Raw genomic sequence first — 18193 nt, forward strand, 5'->3', positions numbered from 1 at the left:
CCTGGCAGCTGTCAGGAACAACACAATGGCCTTGGCAATGGAAGCTACACCCAGCAGATCAATATGCTAGAAGGCATGACTGTCAGGGCAGCCAGGGGATAATTACCTCCAGAATCCAAGGAATGAGTCTTGGTGTGCTTATCTCATGTAAACTCACACTTAACTCTGATTTGAACCTTTCCTAAGTGGGTGGAGTAGCCCGAGGACTCCTGTCTGGCTGGGTGGTGTCGGGTGGGACAGAGAGGGTGCCCGAAGAGAAGAGTTGCTGGAGGTGTGAAATCTCTGCTAACTAAAAAACGCACTTTCAGGCTAGGGACATGGCTTAATGTTTGTGAAAGGCTCTCATACCTAAAGTTCTAGGGTCTCAGTTTCAATTCCCAGCACCACCATATGTCAGAGATGAGCAGTGTTCTGGACTTTTTTTTCTTTCTATCTCATTAAAATGCAATACATTAAAATATCTTATAGCTAAAATAAAAATAAAAGATCACTTTCTTCTGCCTGCCCCACAAAGCCAGGAGGAGCCTGGTTGGAAGCACTTAGCTCCAGGAGGAGCTGGGACTGGGTAGCAGATATTGCAATAACCTTGGGGGTTTTGGCTCAGTCCTCCCAGACAGATGATGGATGGATGGATGGATGGATGGATGGATGGATGGATGGATGGATGGATGGATGGATGACAAATGTACATTATATGGATAGATGGTACATGGAAGGATGGATGGATAGAACAAGGAAAGAAGGATAGAAGAATGGAAAAACAGGGAGGAAAAGAAGAGTCAGGTATGTGGGTAAAGTGAAGAAAAATATTCATAAAATAGAACATACCCAGAGACAAGGATTTAGGTGACAGACAGCCAAACAAAGAATGTGGGGAAAGCAGGCTAGCCCAATATCCAAACTGAATTCTTGGTTTCCCCTCTGTACTGTGGGAATGGTCCCTAAAGCTTCACTCACTACTCAGTGAAGGGATTTTTATAGCCCTACAGCATCAAGAAGGCACCAATGCCAGCCCAGTCAGAAGTCCCCCTGACTCTCCCCCTCCAATGCCTAGACTTTCCCTCCTGTGAGGCAGGGTCACAGCAGCACCCACTGAACCCAGCCATTGTGAGGATCCAATGAGACTCTGCTGCAGGGGCTTCTCAGGGTGTCTAGCATAAGACAAATGATCAGGAAACCCTCAATGTTCTCATTTTGTTGTTGGGTTTGTTTTTTTTTTTTTTAGTGACTTAATATTGACTTACAAAAATCATGAGAAAACAGGTGTATAATTCCACACCATTCCCACCACCAGAGTTCTGAGCCCCCATTCCCTCCACTGGAAACTGCAGTTTCCAGTTACATATATATATATATATATATATATATATATATATATATATATATATTCCATTTTTTTCCACAGTCCTGCACTCTCCTCCCCTCCAAGTCAAACCTACACCCAATGTTCTTCTTTTATCCTCTTCTCTCTTTGGGTCCTGATGGAATTGAGTTAAGAGACCTCTGGTCATCTTCCCCTAACATTTCTCTTCCTATGGGAGTATGGATAAAAATTCTTTTTTTTAACTAATTTATTTATTTTATTTTTGTTGCCCTTTTTTATTGTTGTTGTTATTGGTGTCATCGTTGTTAGGATAGAGAGAAATGGAGAAAGGAGGGAAGACAGAGGGGGGAGAGAAAGACACCTGCAGACCTGCTTCAAAGCCTGTGAAGTGACTCCCTTGCAGACGGAGAGCTGGGGGCTCAAACCAGTATCCTTACATAGGTCCCTGCACTTCGTGCCACGTGCGCTTAACCTGCTGAGCTACCACCCGACTCCCCTGGATAAAAGTTCTTTATGAAGTGCAGAAGGAAGGAGTTCTGGCTTCTGTAATTGCTTCTTCACTGGACATGGTCGTTAACAGAGCAGGTGAGATTAGGGATCTTGGGGTATAAAGAAGCTAGGAACTCTTTTAGGTATGCTTCTTTTATTTTATTTATTTTTATTTATTTATTGGATAGAAACAACCAGAAATTGAGAGGGAAGGGGTGATAGAGAGGGAGAGAGACAGAGAGACACCTGCAGCCTGGCTTCACCACTCACAAAGCTTTCTCCCTGCAGGTAGGGTCTGAGGGCTTGAACCTGATCCTTGTGTATTGTAACATGTTCATTCAACCAGGTGGGCCACCACCTGGCCCATTTAGTTTTGTTTCAAGGAGCCCACAACTTTAGTATTTTTTTTTTTACCTAAGCTTGATAGCTAATATTCAGGTGAACTAAAAATATTGTCCGGGAAGATGGTGTCAAAGTTGAGAATAAAACTAGAAAGCTGGGTTAGAGCAGAGAGTAGCTTCCAAACCTGAAGAAAGTATATAAATACAATTAACTGTTTATCCCATCAGTCTGACACAGGGCCCGTATATATTCACATTTAGCATAGGGGCTTATATAAGTCCCTGTCAATTTGAGCTCACAGTCCATGGTCACAGCTGGGAACATTCTAGGCAGCACTCATTTCAAGACCAGTCTTCTTCAAGTAGCAGATTAGGATGACCCAGCCTCCTTTCAGTCTGCAGTCCTTACCATTGCTACTTTTTTATTGATTGATTGATTGATTATTTACTTATTTTTTAGTATTTGAAATTTTAAAACCATATATTTTCTTTTTTATTTATTTATTGGGTATTAATGTCCCACTGATGCTTTATAGTGAGGGTAAGGTTCTTGAGAGGCCCACATGAGGTCTTACAATGTTCCTGATGGAAGTGACCAGTGATGGTGGAAAGAGGGATCTATTAGAGGTCTAGGCCCATACTGTCTATGGGAGAATCCAAGGATTCCATGACTAGGGCCCCAGATGGTGAGGTGGCCTGGTACTGACCAAAAAGGCTGTCATTAAATGAGCCAGTCTCTTGCCTTTATCCAACTTTTGTCTTCCCTTCTTTATCTTATGAATTTAGACTTTCTTCCAGTTCTCAGAATGCTGAGTGTCCGGAGTCGGGTGGTAGCGCAGCGGGTTAAGTGCAGGTGGCACAAAGCACAAGGACTGGCATAAGGATCCCTATTCAAGCCCGGGGCTCCCCACCTGCAGGGGAGTCGTTTCACAAGTGGTAAAGCAGGTCTGCAGGTGTCTTTCTCTCCCCCTCTCTGTCTTCCCCTCCTCTCTCCATTTCTCTCTGTCCTATCCAACAATGATGACATCAATAACAACAACAATAATAACTACAACAAAAAAACAATAAGGGCAACAAAAAGGGAAAATGAATAAATAAATATTTTTTTAAAAAAAACATTGAGTGTCATTGTTGTATCCAATCTGGTTTATAGGTTCTGGCCTCAAGTTAGGGAGGAAATAGACCTAGGGTTTTGGTGGGGTCTAGGTTAACCTTAATTTTTACTTCATTTACTTGTTTGATGATTCTAATGAAAGTTGTCATAGAGACGATAATTATCCTCTAGTTGATATATACATATACATATGCATATATATTTGCCAGTATATCTCTTGGCCAATCATATATAGTGTTTTTTTCTAAAGATTATCAAAGGTAGGGAGTCAGGCGGTAGTGCAGTGGGTTAAGTGCACATGGTGCAAAGCGCAAGGACCGGCAGAAGGATCCCGGTTCGAGCCTCCGGCTCCCCACTTGCAGGGAAGTCACTTCACAGGTGGTGAAGCAAGTCTGCAGGTGTCTCTCTTTCTCTCCCCCTCTCTGTCTTCCTCTCCTCTCTCCATTTCTCTCTCCTATCCAACAATGACATCAATAACAACAACAATAATAACTACAACAAGAAGAAAAAACAAGAGCAGCAAAAGGGAAAATAAATAAATATTAAAAAAGAGATTATCAAAGGTGACAGTAATGCTGATGCTGTCAGAAGAGATTAGAAGATGTATCTTACTTTCTTTAGTGTAGTTAGTTGAGTAGATAGATTGATGCAAGTGAAGTAGTGGGTAGGAGAGGAGGGTGTCTAGGCCTAAGCAGTAAATATTTGATTAGATAATTTATGGTGCCTTCTATAGGTCTTGCTATTTGCTTGACAAGCTTATTAGGTCTAAGTCTAATCACAGAGGACTACTAAGACTTTTACTCTAAGGTATATATTTGTCCCTAATTTACAGATACATGTATACATGTACCCAGTAGCCTAGGCCCTAGCATATGTCTAGCATATGTTTGTAACTTGTTAGAGAGTGCACCATTTAAAATGGGACTAGGTAGTTTCATGTGTTAGGAAAGGTCTCAGCAGAATATTGGAGTTGGAAGGTTGACATCTCAGGCTTGGCGTCTCTGGATACAATCAGAAATGAAGAAGCAGTGACAGCATAATGTGGCATGGTAGCACTGGTTGCACTGATTTAGTTGAGGTCAGCAGAGGCAGTATAACAGGGTAGGGGGTCAAGAGAAGAGGCAACAAAAAATATAGGCAAAGTCCCAGAGGTTCCAGGACTGGGAGAAATACAGATTTTGAAGAGAATAGGAAAAGTTCCTTGCAATCTTAGAGTTTAAGAAGGCAATAGATTATTATTATTATTATTATTATTATTATTATTATTATTATTATTATTGTAACCAAATAGCTTAGGAGCTTGGTTTACTTTGATAATCTTTACCATACCAAATTTGACCTCACCGTGTTTTATGTCATTTAATGCTATCTACAAATAACTATATCTTAGATACTGATAGGATTCTGTACTATCTGGTCTACACTGGAAGAAGTATTTGAAAAAAAAGATTTTTAAGAAATGTTTTAACAATTTAAATGTCAGTATTGAATCAGTTTACAATTTTGAAACATTAAGTGCTTAGATTAAATGAATGATTTCAAAACTGAAATCTAGGCAATTAAAGAACTTGAGACATTCAATTTATTTTTCCCTTGGCATACTGAATAGCGATTTATAAGATCATAAGTTAATAGTTAAATACCGTTCCCACCACTGAAAGTCTGTGTCCCTACCCCAGCCCTCTACAGTGGAGCTGATAATCCACTAGACTCTTTCACTTCAGTACAATACTCCAAACCCAGTCCAAGTTCTGCTTTGGTTTCCTTTTCTGTTCTTATTTCTCAACTTCTGTTTAGGAGTGGGGTCATCCCATCCATATTCATGCTTCTATTTCTGCTTATTGTTGTGTTGTGTTGTTGTTGTTGTTTTGCTTTGTTTTTGTTGTTGGTTTTGTTTTGTATTTTAACTGCCAGCAGAAAGCTAGTAAAGTAGCACACTTGGATAGTGCCCTGCTTTCAATGTACACGATGCAGGTGAGAGCCCTACCTTTACCATATTGAGAGAAGCGCTAGTTATGTGGTGTCTCTCTCTCTCTCTCTCTCTCTCATTTTCTCTCTCTCTCTCTCTCTTTCTCTCCCTCTCTTCCTCCCTCCCTCTGTCCCCATCTCTATCTTAGAAAAAAAATCTGCCATCAGGTTATCACTGGGGCTCAGTGTCTACATGATGAATCCACTGCTCCCACCAGACATTGTTTTTGGGGTTTTTTTTGTTGTTCTTATTTTGTTTTTTGCCTCCAGGGTTATTTCTGGGGCTCAGTGCTTGCACCATGAATCCACTGCTCCTGGAGGCTATTTTTTCCCCTTTTGTTGCCCTTGTTGTTTAACGTTGTTGTGGTTATTATTATTATTGTTATTATTGATGTCATTGTTGTTGGATAGGACAGAGAGAAATGGAGAGAGGAGGGGAAGAGAGAGAGGGGGAGAGAAAGACAGACACCTGCAGACCTGCTTCACTGTTTGTGAAGTGACCTCCTCTGCAGGTGGGGAGCCGGGGGCTCGAACCGGGATCCTTACGATGGTCCTTGCACTGGGCGCCATGTGCGCTTAACCCATTGCACTACCACCTGACCCCCAGAGGTTGTTTTTCTACCTCTTGCTTGCTTGTTTGCTTGCTTGCTTTCTTCTTTTTGTTATTAGAGACAGACAGAAATTGAGAGAGGGGAAAAAGAGAGGGAGAAGTACCCTTGCAGACATGCATCACAGCTTGTGAAGCTTCCCCTACAGGTGAGGACCGAGGGCCTGAACCCGGGTCCTTGTACGTGGTAACTTGTGAGCCCAACCAGGTGCACCACAGCTTGACCTCACTGTCTTTTTTTGTTATATATTTATTTTGTCTGTTACAGATTAGAGTTTCACAGGAAGCAGAGAAAAAGAGAGGGAGAGATAAGGTGGAGCACCACTTTGGTATATGCAGTACCTGGAATTGAACTGGGAAATCTCAGGCATGACAGTCTGCTGCTCTTCCAGTTGAGTCATTTCCTCACCACTTGATGCTGTTGCTATAGCTGCTGAAACCCTCTGCCCTGGGGATTTGGGGAGGAGCCAAGAACTGCCACCCAGTTCACCTATGGTGGGAGTTAAGAAATCTGGGGAGTGCAGCCGGTTAAGCGCAGGTGGAGCAAAGCACAAGGACCTGTATAAGGATCCTGGTTTTAGCCCGCCCACCCTCCCCCCCCCCCCCCCCCGCTCCCCACCTGCAGGGGAGTCGCTTCACAGGCAGTGAAACAAGTCTACAGGTATCTTTCTCTCTCCCTCTCTGTCTTCCCCTCCTCTCTCCATTTCTCTCTGTCCTATCCAACAATGACAACATCAATAACAACAACAAGGGCAGCAAAAGGGAAAATAAATAAATATTTTAAAAATTAAAAAAAAAGAAATCTGGAAACCCTAAATCTCAAATCACCAGGAGGACCTTGCCATCCCCCGGGCAGGGTCCCACAGGCATGGGCTGGGAGTGGGAGTGGGAGTGGGAGCGAAGGGGAGACGCCCAGAGTCAGCCAGCTGTCCCACTGCAGTCCAGCCAGGAACCTCAGCAATTCCATAGTGGGTCACAAGAAGCTGGTAAACTGCCAGACAGGGCAGCAGGGCCATAAGGAGGGCAAGTGCAGGCCTGAGAGGAAGGGGACAAGACGGGAGGGGAGAGGATGCTTCCTGACTGCTACTATCAGTAGGGGGGGGGGGGGCTACTGGCTGCCTTTTTAAAATAAAGAAAAGAAAAAGCCAAGGTTGCTCTATAAAGATCACTACTAAGGAGAAGAAGGGAATTGATTTGATAAAGAAAACTGAAGGTTGTCACATATCTTTGGAAGAGCAAGCTAGAAAACAATGCCCTTCCATGTGGTCTAAGGGGCCATTCTAACTTCTCACAAGATGAACTCTGATCTGAAGATAGCTATAGACAGAGAGGGAGTCTGGCCTAAAAGTGTCCTGCACCTTTAACTTGACCTCCATCCAGTGGCTGAACTTCTGAACCCCACCCCTAACCTCCACTGTGTCAGACACACCAGTGATTCTAGGTGTGGGTTGAGGGAACATATGGAGAGGAATTTGAAGCCACATTGGCCAGAGCTGCCTAACTGCTCTGCATCTTCATTTCTTCCTTGGTTTTAAAAAAGCCAGAACTGGGCTCAGAGGCTGGCTAGAAGAACTGATTCAGCGCCTGCCAGCTGGGAGCTGGGCATCTAGGCGAACTCCATCAGTATTCTCTGACCAGTTGCACTTCCTCTCCTGTCTGGCCAGGGATGGAGCAGAACTCTTGGAGCTGGTTTCAGGTTTAGAATCCTTGGGTTCCACAGCCTGCAGTCGCCCATGCTGATGATGGGGGGAACACACCTTCACAGACTGCCCCAAGCCTGGCCAGCACCTGACAGCCCAGCTGGCCTCCTGAGTCACTTTATTACCACAAGAGCACCACACACCCTGTCATCATGTGCCCCAGCCCCGTGGTGGCCCTGTGGCCGCAGGTGGCCCTGCCAGCTGCTTCTGGCTCCTGCCCTGAGCCCCCACCTGGAGTCAGGGCAGCATGAACTCCTGGGCTGACTTCCTCACACCTTCAGTCCCCTGACAATGTCACATGCCGTGGAAGCTGGCAGGGCCAGAGGGGCCACTGATGCCAACACAAACACCATTCCCAGAGAGGGAGAAGAACCCAGGGGGGTTATTTTTAACCTGTTGGTTAAAGGCCCCAGCCACTGGGAAGCCTGGGACTGGGGTGCTGAGGTGGGGAAGAGAGCTGTCCCCTGACCTTGAGTCCTGAGGACTTTGGGCTGTGAGGGAGGCAGCCTTCCCCCAACTCTGACAAAGAAGGAGCAAAGGGGGCCTAGGTCAGGACATGCCCCATCTTGTCCACCAGTTTGGGCAGGCCAGAGCTCAGTCTGGAGGAGCACTCGTGCTCCAAGTTACAGAATATGGGGCCTGGATGAGCCCTCTATAGCCAATGTGTGGTACAGATGAGGGAACTGAGGCCCCAGAGAGGAGGTCAAACCATCCTCCCCGCCCCCCCCCCCCCCCCCCGCCAGCATCTGTCCCCCACCCCCACAGACCCGGCATCTGACCTGAACTTCTACGCAGCCGCTTTCCAAGGTCACCTCACTCCACCTCCCCCACCAGTGAGCCACCAGTTCTCTGCCCTCCTGATCCCCCGAAAATCCAAGCCCCTGGCCACCCCAAAATGAGGCTTTCCCTGCAAGGGCATCCCCAGTGCCCCAGCAGTGCCCCCTGGAGATCAGCAGCTGGGGCGGGGGAGTAGGGACTGCGCCATGGTGGCTGCAGGCCCAGGCGAGGACGTGCGGGCCAGGGTGTGCCTGCGTGGGGGGAGCAGGGCCCAGCCTCGGCCAAGTGCCTGCTGCCCGCTGCCTCGGGGCCTGTGCTTGCCAGGGGCTGGTGGGGGGGCAGCAGGCAGACAATGGACCCCACAGCCCAGCCTCCCGGCCTTGGCCCCTTGAGCCAGGCAAGCAGCCGCCTCTGCTGGCCCCTCACGTAGCCCACGTCCTGCCTCGTGTGGCCCTTATCACCAGATACTGGTACGTGCTGGGAGCCCACATATCCAAACTCTGCAGTGGGGAGGAGGTGACTCCCTGCCCCCGCCCCCCACCTCCTTTACACCCAGCAAGCACCACATCCTCAGAGAGGCCCCAGAATGCCAAGTCCCCCCTCAAACTACTCTTCTGGGCTGAGGGGTCTGCAGGTGTGGGAAACATGAAAATGAAACAGACATATGCTGGGTCACCACCTCACAAATACTCAATTCACTTTCACACAAGAACTCTTCCACTGTCCCCGTGTACTCACAGGGAAACAGAGGCACAGAGAGGTTGAGTAACTTACTCACAACTGCACAGCTGGTAAGGACTGAGTCAGGCTTCAGAAACCTACCATCTCCCACCCACCCTCAAGTGAAGACTTTGAGGTCTGACAGGTGTGGGCTACAGGAACCCCAGTTCTCACCCCACTCAGAACAAGGAAGATGGAGGCACAGATCAGGACATGCTTCATCTTGTCCACAGGTCCCACGTGCTCAGGGTCAGACCAGGTGCTAGGATCTAAGCTAAGAGAAGTCTTCTCTGGCCAAACATTCCTGTCTGCAAAAGGGGCACCTGGATGGCTAAAGAAAATATGCTAGATAGTGCAATGGGTTAAGCACACATGGCGCAAAGCACAAGGACCAGCAGAAGAATCCGGGTTTGAGCCTCCGGCTGCCCACCTGCAGGGGAGTTGCTTCACAGGCGGTGAAGCAGGTCTGCAGGTGTCTATCTTTCTCTCCCTCTCTCTGTCTTCCCCTCCTCTCTCCATTTCTCTCTGTCCTATCCAACAATGACGACATCAGTAACAAAAACAATAATAACTACAACAACAGTAAAAAGACAACAAGGGCAACAAAAGGGAAAATAAATAAAAATGTTTTTTAAAAAAGAAGATATGCTAGGATCATATGATAGCTGACTACAGTGGGCTTGAAGGAAATAGCCTTTTTGTTCTAATGGTTAGGTCTCAGGGAACAATGCAATGTGAAAATTGCAAGTAACAGAAAAATAAGTACCAGTTATATCTATCTCTGTATAAGCAAATCAACATGTATCTCTGTGCTTATGTTTGCAGAGAAATATATTTTAATTTAATTTGATTTTTAACATTGTATTGGGGGTTAATGATTTACAGTGCAGTTTAAATATTTATGTATGTTTTCCCCACTAGGATTATTGATAGGGCTCAGTGCTGGCACTATGAATCCAATGCTCCTGGCAGCCGTTTATTTATTTTTTTCCCTTTTTCTACTTTATTTGATAGGACAGAGAAAATGAGAAGGTAAGGGGAATTAAAGAGGGAAAGAGAAAGACAGATACCTGCAGACCTGTTTCACCACTCATAGAGCATGCCCCCTGCATGTGGATACTGGGGGCTTGAACCCAGGTCCTTGTGCTTGGTAATGTATGGACTCAACCAGTACGCCACCGCCAGATCCCCTAAATATATTTTAAAGAGTCAGAAAAGCCCATAGTGTGCTCACAGTGGTGATGACTCATGGGGGGAGAGGTAGGCCTAGAAGAAACCTGGGCTAGTAGAAAGTCAGATTGGAAGGGTAGTCAAGAAAACTGTCCAACACACTGATTTTTTTTATAAATATTTATTCCCTTTTGTTGCCCTTGTTGTTTTATTGTTGTAGTTATTATTGATGTTGTTGTTGTTGGATAGGACAGAAAGAAATGGAGAAAGGAGAGGAAGACAGAGGGGGAGAGAAAGACAGACACCTGCAGACTGCTTCACTGCCTGTGAAGTGACTCCCCTGCAGGTGGGGAGCCAGGGGCTCAAACCAGGATCCTTGCCGGTCCTTAGGCTTTGCGCCACCTGTGTTTAACCTGTTGCACTACCGCCCAAATCCCAATATATATATATATATATTTTTTTAACAAGAAAGTATTGTGTTTCACTTGTTCATTAGAAATGTATCATATATCTTGTTGTTTTCTCTTTCTTTCTTCCTTCTTTCCTTTTTTTTTTTTTTTCAAATAAACTTTGCTCTGGTTCATGATGGTGCTGGGGTTGAAACTAGGACCCCAGAGCTTCAGGCATAAAAATCTTTTTGCGTGGAATGACAACCCTTCAGCTTCATTACTCGGGTGAGACCTTTCCTTTTATAGTACACTCTAATTTCATCTCAGGTGGTTCACTTTCTAACAAAGTCCCATAACCTAGATATACACCAGTTTCTGTGAGAGAGAGCTTATGTTCACACGTATCCATAAACTACTGCAAAATATATATCTGAAAGCAGGACTACACTAGAGTTTGCAGTGAATACCCCCCTAACACTTCCTCTCCACTATTCTAAGCTTTGGGCCCATGATTACTCAACAATTTGTTTGGCCTCGTATGTTAACTCTCTTTTCAATCACCAGATTCCAGATGCCACCAGGATGCTGGCCAGGCTTCCCTGGATTAAAGACCCCACCAATGTGTCCTGGAGCTCAGCTTCCCCAGAGACCCACCCTACTAGGGAAAGAGAGAGGCAGACTGGGAGTATGGACCGACCAGTCAACGCCCATGTTCAGCGGGGAAGCAATTGCAGAAGCCAGACCTTCTACCTTCTGCAACCCTCAATGACCCTGGGTCCATGCTCCCAGAGGGATAGAGAATGGGAAAGCTATCAGGGGAGGGAGTGGGTTATGGAGATGGGGTGGTGGGAATTTGTGTGGAGTTGTACCCCTCCTACCTTATGGTTTTGTTAATTAATCCTTTCTTAAATAAAAATAAATAAATAAATAGGAAAAAAAAAAAAGAAGAATTCAAAAAAAAAAATCTTTTTGCATCACCATTATGCTGCCTTCCCAAACAGCTGGCTTTTGGTTTTTAGTCTTGGTTTTGTTTGTTTGTTTGTTTGTTTGGGGGGCTGTTTGTTTTTAATTAACTTTAAATACTATTTACATTAAATACAATCAAACTTTTTCTGTTGATGTGGTGGTAGTGGTGGTGGTGGTTGGATAGGACAGAGAGAAATCAAGAAAGGAGAGGAAGACAGAGAGGAGGAGGGGGAGACAGAGAGGGAGAAAGAAAGATAGACACTTGCAGACCTGCTTCACCGCCTGTGAAGCGACCCTCAAGTGTTGACTGGACACCATCCTGAGTGTCCAGTCTCCTACACCCATTGACAGGTTTCCTGTTGGATTTGGCCCCCAGAGCAGACAGATATAAACACACTTATTCAAGCATGTGCTCTTCCAGTCTCAGGTCCCTTGATGGGGCTCCCCTGAAAGCAGAACCTGAGCAAAGGGGCTACCAGGCTGGGCACATGAATAGTCAAAGTTTCGCCCCAGCCCCAGCTACCCAGAAGTTGTGTGACCCTGGGCAGTTTCCTTAACTTCTTTGGGCCCAGTTTCTCACTGTTCCAGAAGATAGTCACATCCCCTAGCTGGAGCCCAGGATTATGAAAAGGAAAGGGAGCCCCAGGCATGACATGCTCCCAGCTCATGACTTCTGCTTGCAGATTAGCACCCTGCTTGTGTGTGTGAACAGAGAAGGGGCTGTCCTGACCCGAGGACACAGGAGCTGGGCATAGACGTCAGAAGAGGGAAGCCAAGGGGATTCCCCATGAGCTATGGGGCCCTGGGCGCCTGGGATGCCTGAGGAAAAGGAAGAAGGGGTGGGGCTGAGTCACCCATCATGTTGTCGGAGATGCTCGGAATCCACTGCCTTTCCAGCCACAGAGAGTGAAGTGACCACAGGAGGAACCACAGGAGACACTGGGAAGACTCAAGGAAGTAGAGGTGGGGGTGGGGGAGAAGCTAGGGACAGCAGGGCACAGAATGGAGCTGCAGCAGACCTCAGAGCCTGGGAGACCATGAGGGGAAATGCTCAGGCCTGTCCTCAGTGCAGTCTGTTAGGGGGGGAGTCAAAATCAGTCCTCTTTCAGGGGGCTCAGGGTCTGAAGGCAAAATTCTAGAAATATCTGCCTCAGGAAATGACAAGGTGATGGAAGTCTTGGCTTCTGTTACGGGAGACCCCATCTTGGGGTGTCTGCATCCGTGGGAGTAAGTGCACTTGTGAGCTAATATGCCCCTTTCCTTCCCTGAGACCCTCAAGTCAGAGGGGGCAGTTGTGGTCTCTGCCCAGGAAGCTCTCTGTCTAGGGGTATATCACTTACGGTGAAATGTGCCAGCCTGAAGACCTTATCTTTACCCCCTCAAAGGCCCCTCAGTAGGGACAGGGAACCTCTGGTGGAACCCAGGTCAGGGGATCCCCCTCCAAAAGTGCTTCTGAGAGCTTGGAAGATGAAGGGTCCAGGGAGACAGACATTCAGCCACATCTGGTCCGGGGGTGGATGGGCTCACTGCCCTCAACAGCTGGGCCACATTTGGCTTTCAGACATCCCTTTCTTGCTCCATGATTCACTCCAGATCACATCTCACATGTCTGCTGAGATTGGTGGGGGGAGGGACACAGAAGAGGGGACACTGAAGGGGAGCCCCACACACTCATCACACACAAGGAGAAGGGGCTGGGGTGGGGCAGGGGTGGGCAACTTTGCCAACCCCTGGCCTTCGAGTCACCTCTCACACAGACATTGCTATCAGGAGTCTAGTCCACCCAAGTCACCATGACTCAGTCTCCCTGCCTGGAACCCTCAGATTCAGGCTCTGTGAGCCCTCAGTGACCACGCTTGGCGTCATCAGGGAGGAAGTGGCAGAGCAGGCAGGCCAGAGGTTCCCAATGTGCCCCCTACCAAAAAAAAAAATTCCTAGGGAAAAAGAGCCCCAGAGGAAACCTGACTGTCAAGGAGGAAGGAAGCTGGGAACATACAACACCATCCCACTGGGTCAAAGCTGTGTCTCCCACCGCCCCTTCAGCCGGGGCTCCCTGGGGGCAAAATGGTGTCTCCCCTTAACTGTGACTTCCATGAAGGCCAGGACTGTGACTTTCCCATCAAACTGGGTCTGGATGGGATCTCCTTGAGCTTCCAGAACAGGTGACTCACCCACCATTATTCAGGGTATTCAGACAGGTCAGGAGGGAGAGATCAGCACAGGGAGTCAGGAGGGGTCCTCCACTGAGCAGCCTACTCACACTCACCTATGCCCCCCTCTCTACCTGAGGGTAGGTCCCAGGGTCTAGCCCGTGTCTCTGGTGCCAAATCAGGTGCTGGGCAGAGTGGACTTCCAGAGGTGAGAGGGGGAGCTGTCTGCAGGGGCCCAGGAGCTCACCGAAGGCAGGTAAGCCTGAGTTGGTTTCCACTCCCACCAGCTCACATCAGCACAGGCAGTAGGTCCCACTCCCCATCTACACCTTTGTTTTTTTTTTTTGTTAAGATTTATGTATCCAATTGAGACAGAGGGAGAGAGATAAATGGAGAGACCCAGAGCATCACTCAGGCACATGTGATTTTGATGATGGAGATCAAACTCAGGACCTCACATTTTATAGTCTGATACTTTGCCCGCTGTACTACCTCCCAGGCCACCTATCAACTCCCTTAGATCTTGCACATCTGCCCCTCCAGAAAAAAAGGAGAAAGGAGCTGTGGGGCCATGTGGAGGTTGGGCTACTGCAGCCACTGTGGGCACAGAGGCTTCTGGACCCTGGAATACATCTCCTCCCAGGTGGAGGTGTTGGGAGTCCCCCACCCCCACCCCATCACCAGCAGCACTGATAACTGGGCAGCGGCACAGCTGAGTGTCCTCCCTGTACACTGAGGCCTGTGACTGAGAGCCAGTCAGTGTGGACATCCCTCCCCCAGTTAGACTGTGGGCTCCCTAGGGTCAGGAACCAGCCTCCTGTTTCCAGAGAGTAAGTCTGTGTATAAACAGGACAGCAGGGCTTAATAAGAGCAAGGCTGGCCCTGGAGTGGTGGGCGGGACTGGGATGCAGGCAGAAATCTGACAACGTCAACACCCAGAAACCATCAGGAGCACTTTCAATTGGGAACCTATAGCAGCTGGGAAGGTTTTCCAGATCCCCTTCTCCTCTGTGCTGCTCCTCAACCTGGGCAGGCTCACTGAAAGCCCTGCTCATCTCTGAGCCCCTCTTTGGCTGTGAACCCCACCACCACCCTCACTCACTTGGTCTGCAATAGCCCCAGGTTCCTGGTGCATGTAGAAGGTGGATCTAGCATGCTCCTGCAGACCTGTGTCCATCCAGGCCAGAAAAGGCCACCCAAAGATGTCCTCAGAGCCTGGTGCCTGAGCCCCTACCCCCGAACTGGCAGCAGGTCCAACAGCAGCCCACTTGCCAACCTCTGCCCCTGGTCCCCAGTCAGTTGGCTGTGCACAGATTGTCACTGAACCAGGGATCCCTCCCTTCTTCACCCCAGCCCCAGGCATCATCCCTCCTTCAGGAACAGCCTTGGCTCCAGTCCCATGTCTGTGCATAGGCCTGTCCCCAGAAAGCCCGTGTCCTCCTGACCAGTTTCTGCCCTCTCTCTGTGCTCTTTCACCACAGTCACTCCTTGAAGACCTCAGACCCACCTGGGACAGCTAGCTCCTCTCTGGCCCAGGGTCCAGCAGCCGGGCTTCCCAGGTGTGCTAGCTATTCACCTGCCCACAGCCCAGGCACCAGCCCACCAAGCCTAGTACTGGTCTATGCCATGTTCCGTGGCCATGGCTCACTGAAGTCTGCTTCTGGCTATGTGGGCGAGGATGCCATCTCTTATCAGCCGCCAAGGCTTGCTGCTATCCAGCTCTGCAGCACGGATTGCTGCCAGTAGCCCAGCCCTGAGCTCACACCTGGGACCTAAGGGGAGATTTTCACAGAACCTGCCTACTCCACTCAATTCCCCCTCTTCAACACAGGGCCAGAAAGTATGTTTTGCTTTACTGGTTTGGGGTTGGGTTTTTTGTTTGTTTTAATTGTGGCAAACTACATAGGACATAGAATTCACCATCTTAAGCCATTTGGAAGTGTACAGTTCAGTGGTATTAAGTAATCCACGTCATTGTGCAATCCTCACCGACAACCATCTCCAGAAATCTTTTCATCTTCCCTTTCAACAATAACTCCTCATTCTCCTCTCCCCCACAACCCCCTGGCAACTGCCATTCAGCTTTGTTTCTATGAATTTGGTACCTCATTAAAGTGGAATCACTCTCGATGGTTGCCCTTTCCTGACTGGCTGGTTTCACTTAGCAAAATGTCCTCAAGGCCGAGTCACATTGCAGCATGTGTCAGAAGTTTCTGCTTTTTCAAGGCCGAATAATACTCCATTGTAAGTATATCCTGTGCCTTTATTTATCAGAAGCAATGTATTTATTAAATATAGTTTCAGAAAATGAAAGTAGTGTAATCTCATGAAAAAGCATCTGAAGAGTTCAGAAGCAAACAGGATGCAAAGTGAACATTCAACTCAGTTTCACCTCATCCTGTTTGCAGCAAACCTCAGGAATTTTTCAGAACAGAGGGCAGAGAGATCTACATGCATTTTTTAATACAAATACTAACATCCTTCTCACCAGTACTTGTGAAATGGGAATGTACATCAGAATCCTATAGAGAGCATGTTAAGACATATATAGTATGGGCCAGCAAGACAGTTCACCTGGATAGTGCTTTATCGTGTATACAAGCCATGTTTGAGCCCAGCCCCCCACCACACTGAAAGGGGCTTTGGTGTTATGATATGTTTCTCTTTCTCTCTCCTCCCCATCCCCGTGTGTGTGTGTGTGTGTGTGTGTGTGTGTGTGTGTGTGTGTGTGTTTCTATCTGGAAAAAATCAGCCCAGAGCAATGAAGCACTGATGTAATGACCACAATGGAAACAAAACAAGAAATCATTGGGTCTCCCCACACCTATGGACATCTAATCTTTGATAAGGGGACCCAAAGCATTAAATGGAAGAAGGAGCCTCTCTTCAATAAATGGTGCTGGGAAAACTGGGTTGAAACATGCAGAAGAATGAAATCGAACCACTTTATCTCACCAGAAACAAAAATCAACTCCAAATGGATCAAAGACCTGGATGTTAGACCAGAAACAATCAAATACTTAGAGGAGAACTTTGGTGGAACACTTTCCCACCTACACCTCATGGACATCTTTGATGAAATAAACCCAATTGCAAGAAAGACTAAAGCAGAAACAAACCAATGGGACTACATCAAATTGAAAAGCTTCTGCACATCCAAAGAAACTATTAAACAAACAAAGAGACCCCTCACAGAATGGGAGAAGATCTTCATATGCCATACATCAGACAAGAAACTAATCACTAAAATATATAAAGAGCTCAGCAAACTTAGCACCAAAAAAGCAAATGACCCCATCCAAAAATAGGCAGAGGATATGAACAAAACATTCACCTCAGAGGAGATCCAAAAGGCTAACAAACATATGAAAACTGCTCCAGGTCGCTGATTGTCAGAAAAATGTAAATTAAGACAACATTGAGATACCACCTCACTCCTGTGAGAATGGCATACATCAAAAAGGACAGCAGCAACAAGTGCTGGAGAGGCTGTGGGGACAGAGGAACACTTTTACATTGCTGGTGGGAATGTAAATTGGTCCAGCCTCTGTCGAGAGCAGTCTGGAAAACTCTCACAAGGCTAGACATGGGCCTTCCATATGATCCAGTAATTCCTCTCCTGGGGTTATACCCCAAGGACTCCATAACACCCAACCAAAAAGAGGTGTGTACTCCTATGTTCATAGCAGCACAATTTATAATAGCTAAAACCTGGAAGCAACCCAGGTGCCCAACAACAGATGAGTGGCTGAGAAAGCTGTGGTATATATATACAATGGAATACTATACAGCTATCAAGAACAATGAACCCACCTTCTCTGACCCACCTTGGACAGAGCTAGAAGGAATTATGTTAAGTGAGCTAAGTCAGAAAGATAAAGATGAGTATGGGATGATCCCACTCATCAACAGAAGTTGAGAAAGAAGAATAGAAAGGGAAACTAAAAGCAGGATCTGACTAAATTGAAAGTAGGGCACCAAAGTAAAAACCCTGTGGTGAGGGGGAGGGTGGACATGCGGCTTCCTGGGCCAGTGGTGGGGGTGGGTGGATGGGATGGGACACAGTCTTTTGGTGGTGGGAATGGTGTTTATGCACACTCCTAGTAAAGTGTAGTCATATAAATCACTAGTTAATTAATATGAGAGGAAGAAAATTAATTGTATGTCTCGAAGTTTTTAAAACACAGATTGAATCTTTTTAATATATAGACTGTGTATTTGATATGCGGACTCTCTCAAAAGCCTAGACCAAGTAGATCAGAAGCAACCAGTGGCACAGCTATATAAGATACTGGGTACTATACAGCAAACCCTAACAAAAGGACTTTTCAAAGTTAACCCAATTACCAAATAATGTGATGATAACATTAACTATCCATTGTCTTTTTGAACCCTAAGACAGCAGGACCTCACATCTCCACTATAGAGCTTATATTTCACCCAGTCCTAGAACCTTAGGATAAGGCCCACTTTGCCGC

Source organism: Erinaceus europaeus, chromosome 4 (genome assembly GCF_950295315.1).
Source record: "Erinaceus europaeus chromosome 4, mEriEur2.1, whole genome shotgun sequence".
NCBI classification, from domain to species: Eukaryota; Metazoa; Chordata; class Mammalia; order Eulipotyphla; family Erinaceidae; genus Erinaceus; species Erinaceus europaeus.